Here is a 5,646-nt window from a genome sequence, read left to right as displayed (position 1 = left end):
TCATCAGTGACAAATGACAATTTGTGTTATAAGCTACTGAAATCCTTGCTTCTGATTGGTTACCAGCAGATTTGTCACTGATTTTTGTTATTTGTCATTGAAAAAAGGCTTTGTGAAGTGCCCTCCAGGTACCCATTTACACCTGGGTGGAGAGTGGCAAATGTAGAATGTCTTGCCGAAACACGATAGTGCGTTGATGGGATTCAAACCCTGAACCCTTGGATTGGGATGGGTCAACCAAATAAGCATATTTGGGTTTTGATAATGTATTTAGAAAAGTTATGACACTTGATTTTGATCCTCCCGTTGTTATAGCAGTTGAAATAGATGGTATCATATCACCTGCTTAGAGACAGAAAGGAGTTAACTCTCTGTTTAAGTATACAAGTTAATGCTCTTCTGGCTTCAAACAGACAATATCTTAAAATTCCAAAACAATTTTTGAACCACCACTCCCATACATTTGATTTTGATCCTCCCATTGTTATAGCAGTTGGCATAGATTGTATCATATTACCTGCTTAGAGACAGGAGGGCGTTAACTCTCTGTTTAAGTATACAAGTTAATGCTCTTCTGGCTCCAAACAGACGATATCATAAAATACAAAAAAATTGAACACCCACTCCCATGCATGAGAAAAATATCATTCATGATATACAAACTCCCACTCATTTAATTTTTTTGAGAAGTAGATAGAAAGTCCAGTTTGAAAAGATAAGTAGCTGGGACAGAATCCAAATTCTTTTTGTACTTTCTTCTCAAAAGTTTATTTCTTGAAAACAATAATGCTTGTGGATGCTGTTGGTTCGTGTTATTTATTAAATTTGCAAAGTTAAAAAATGTGGGGGAAATTCTACATGAGGGTAGATCAAACACAGATCCTGAAGTGGTTCTAAAATGCTTGGATTTTAGTATTTTTCCTGTAGGCCCAATATAAATCAGACCCTGTGTGTGTTTATTTCTAATTTTTCAATATATATCTGATTGTTTTCTGCCACGTTACAACAACGTTATGGCAGTATACTACCTACATGTACATGCATGTAGTAGTACAAGGAGAGAAATCATTTTTATCAATTTTTCCATTTTTTTTTGTTTTTTTAGTGAGATATCTTTGCATGATTATATGTATTACTAGACTTATTTCAAGGTAATATTTATTGATATAAATGCTTTATACTCACAAAAATCTACACTAATACAGTCAGATCCAAATTTATGATGAGACAGCATTTCAGCATTATGAAAATAGGTGAGATATAATATTGGGATACGATTTAGATTTCATTGGTGGGGGTTATCATAACATGTAGTTTAAGCCTAATCTACATGTTGATAAAGGTATCCAATATGTAGCAGACATCACATTAATTCATATATTTGTTTATAATATTTGATGAATAAGTTGATGGAGTTACTTCGATGTCCTATCTAGAAGAAATTGATATCAAATATATTACACATGCGATTTGAATGAACCATACATAGTATATATATGAATAAAAAACTGTTGTTACATGTATATTTTGTGTGCGTGTGTAATTATTGAGATTGTAAGGTTTGAAACAAGCATGCTTTGTCTGTTTACTGAGTTTGTTTTTGTTCCAAATGTTTGGGGATAAAAGGCTTTCCCTCTACTTTCATCCTTCTTGATCATTTTGAAGCGCAATTTTTTAGGGCTTCCATATTACACCATATCACAGACACTTATAACATGTAGCACCATGCATCTCAGATTTAACATAAAAGGTGCCTTTAATAAATTATTTATGATTTTATTATTATTGTATTAACCAGTCAGCCTATTGAATGGGGCCACATATAATAGTCAGATTTTGTGCAGCCCTTATAAAATGAAACCTGCTTTAGCAACCACCTGTATAGAAAGACCACATTTTCTAGTAAATATTCTATATGTTTTTCTGTGCATGTACATGCGAGTGGTGAAGTGAAATTTCTTATTCAATATACCTAGAGAGACTGAGAATGCCTTGCTTTACCAACATCACTTTCTTGTTTTTCTTCAACTTTCATTCAAAGCAACTTGAAAAGTAACGAAGTACAAAACAATATATAAACACACAGTATCAAGTATATAGAATGGAAAAGAACTTTATTATTTGTTTAAGTACAGTGGATCTCTTTGCAACGGTTTTGTGCAAACATCCTAAGAAAAGCGGACACATGCACACAGATACAATGTTTCAAGTATATAGGCATATAATTCACATGTGACACAGTTAACCACAGAGTAAGTTTTTGTGTACTAAATTTGAAGGGCACAGTATACTATGACGGTCTACCGCAGTACATGTGAACGACCCTTTAAATAGACATGGAAAGGCTTGACTGAATTGTGGAAGAAAATGGATGAAGGTTTGTAAATATATATATATTTTTTTTTTTTACAAACGTATCAATCAGATATGATTATTTATGTCCGACTTTTAACGGCACCATTCAAAAGACATGACTCGGTTGAAAACTGGGGTCCGCCTGAGTCAGTTTGTAGGTGAGGACACAGATCGGACAAGAACGTACCGCTAGACCAACTCACAATAATGAATACCCTGGTACGCACGGTATAAAACCTTGTTCAAATATGGCATATACAGTATATCAAACCGTCTAATAATAACCACTGCAGCAAAATAAAGAAAGATGAAAACAAAGAAGCAGCATGCAACAATGAATAAATGATGCATGCGATTTGGGTGCTTTACACGATCTATCCATACCTCGTTGAGGCTGTGTGCATCTACTACAAAGCTGTCCTGCCGAGTATGATAGATGCACATACAGCCTCAACAAAGAGAATAAACGAATAAAGATATGTATCATTTGTTAGGATTTATCTAAAATACCAGTCATTTTAAAATTGGTCTATGTCATTGTTGATGCCAAATAAATCCCAAGTATTATATGCTTACTTTAGCATGTACAGACGGTACAACCTGTACGTACAAAGCTACGCGGGTTCATGCATATATGCCTAAACACAGTACTAGTGCCAAGTTCCTCTATACGCACTGCTGAGCTTTGCATACCCCACAGGTGTTCTTAAAATTTGTTGGATAGTACTGGAAACTAATTGCATGCTTTTTAATGAAAAAATGTGTGATAGTCCCAATAAATGAATCGTGCCTGTCTGCGTTCGACCAATCATCGATTAGGATCTGGAGTGAGTTGTACAATATGTATTGTACGGTATGTGATATTGAGGAAAAGACACTACACCAGTGCCATTATTTTGCCTAATCTTTTTAGGTAATTTGACCATGTCATATGTAAGCAAGGCTTCTTGTAAAAAGTGCTGCACATATTAAAAATGTGCAAAAATCTTTAAGAATCTAAATACATGTCATTCCATAATGGAATTGGAATAGACCAGCTAAAAACCCAATAGCGTAAAACTGAAAAACATATATACACTATTCAATGACACATACATGTACATGTACACCGTATGAAGTGCTAGATGGCTATGATTGGTAAAGCATACAGAAGTTAATTGTATTCTCATATAAATCATCACTTTTTCAATTTTCATCTTTTGAAGACACATCCAAAAACAAAACAAAATAAAATAAAATTACAGCTAAAAAAAAATCTTTTAAATTTGATAGCGTTGATAAATTTGATAAATTTGATATACACATAAATTTGTTATTGCATTCATTAGGAAATAATCTATGTCAGAAAATAGAGAAACATTTGATATCATCTGAACTCTAATATATCATGGTACTTACATAGTACTATAAAGAAAGAGATACTATCATAAAATTGTTATATACAATATGTGCACATAGCTCGTAATTCACAGAAATTTCAATTAAACATAAAAAACCACAAGACCAAACAAGCAAAATAAAATAAAACATACCCTTACAATGTAAAAGGCGAATGGAACAATACCTGGTATTCGTTATGAGCTAGAAGGGCATGAAATGCAAAGTATTCTTTCACACAATATCAATGCCCGGCTTTCTGACTCTAAGCAGATATGATACATGTACATTTGCTATCTCTACATGTAATATTTCAAAATGCAAGCAACTTGAAGAAGAAAAAATCAATAGTAGATATACACGTAAATATTTACATACCAAACTTCAAAGAAATGTTACCTTAACTCATAATCACAGGACTCTGTAACATTAAGCAGATGACACATGTACATTTGCTATCTCTACATGTAATATTTCAAAATGCAAGCAACTTGAAGAAGAAAAAAATCAATAGTAGATATACATGTAAATATTTACATACCAAACTTCAAAGAAATGTTACCTTAACTCATAATCACAGGACTCTGTAACATACGGTAAACAAATTGATTACATGTTTAACCCACTGACTGTATAAATCTGATGTACAGTGCACATCAGAGCAACAAGACCAAGCTCTGTAATTATTAGGATCTCTGTCCAGTAGTGCCGTACGTGTTTGTGCCATCGAACTGGATCGACCAAATCAACTGATTCATAATATATATATGCAATATTTTTTCCCGTAACATGAGAGTAATTTTAATAGTTTCATACTATTAATTAAATGTAATGTTTACTGTTATTGTATAATTGTTTTAAATGGGGGCACGCTACAAGAGTCCTATCTCGCACCCCGGGGCAACGTGTCTGACACGGCTGGTTGTAGCAACTACTCCGAAGATCAAGATTACATTAATCTTGATCTAAGGAGACACGAACGAACGAACAGTGTACATGTATCTCCAATTATGCTGCTATTAATCAGAAAATAACATGCATTGAATATATCAATATTCACAAAAATTTAATTATAACTTACTATTCATCAAGAAGATACAATTGATTTACAATAATCTTTTAAAGTCCACTCCAAATTTTATTAAGTTAAACCGAAAATGGAAATTCTTTTTGCCCAATTGATTGTGAGCCCGGCAGCCACTGAGCAGTGCCAGATAAAAGTTGCTCTATCCCTTATTATTGACACCAAACAAGATAGCAGCAACTCCCGTCTTTTAACGTCTTTTGGTATGACGCGGCCGGGGTTTGAACCCACGACCTCCCGGTTGTGAGGCGGACGCTCTACTGACTGAGCCAACACACCGGTGTATAATCAATTTGAAGGAGACACGATCATTTGGGAGGGAAGGGGGAGGGGGGACAATTAATTGTATCTCTTTTTTGTTAGAGCCCTGAAATAATTTTGTAATGATTTTACAATACATTTATTAATATTCCTTGCACTGTTTTAATAACATTGGTTATCAATACAGGGCAGGAAGACATATAATTAGACATAACAGGGCATTTAGTATTCAGCAAAATAAAATAAGGAAAAACACATACAGCATTATTTCATCAATAACATATTTATATAATATTGACTGGCCTTGAGGGGTATATCAGAAATATTGACCAAGCTCAGATCATATTGCCCTGAGTCGAAAGACGAGGGCAATATGGTCTTAGCGCGGTCAATATTTCTGATATCCTCCGAAAGTAAAGCCAGTCAATATTTTCATTGTTATCCAAATCAGACATCTAGAGGAAATACAGAAATCCACCATGACAATCTCAAAGAACTGAACAAACTTCGCCAAATCAGCACTGTGCATCCAGTGCTTGACGAAAATGTTTGATACACTGCAAACAGTG

The sequence above is a fragment of the Strongylocentrotus purpuratus genome, unplaced genomic scaffold, assembly GCF_000002235.5.
Source record: "Strongylocentrotus purpuratus isolate Spur 01 unplaced genomic scaffold, Spur_5.0 spur5_scaffold_19, whole genome shotgun sequence".
Taxonomy (NCBI): Eukaryota; Metazoa; Echinodermata; class Echinoidea; order Camarodonta; family Strongylocentrotidae; genus Strongylocentrotus; species Strongylocentrotus purpuratus.
This window is presented reverse-complemented; position numbering follows the sequence as displayed.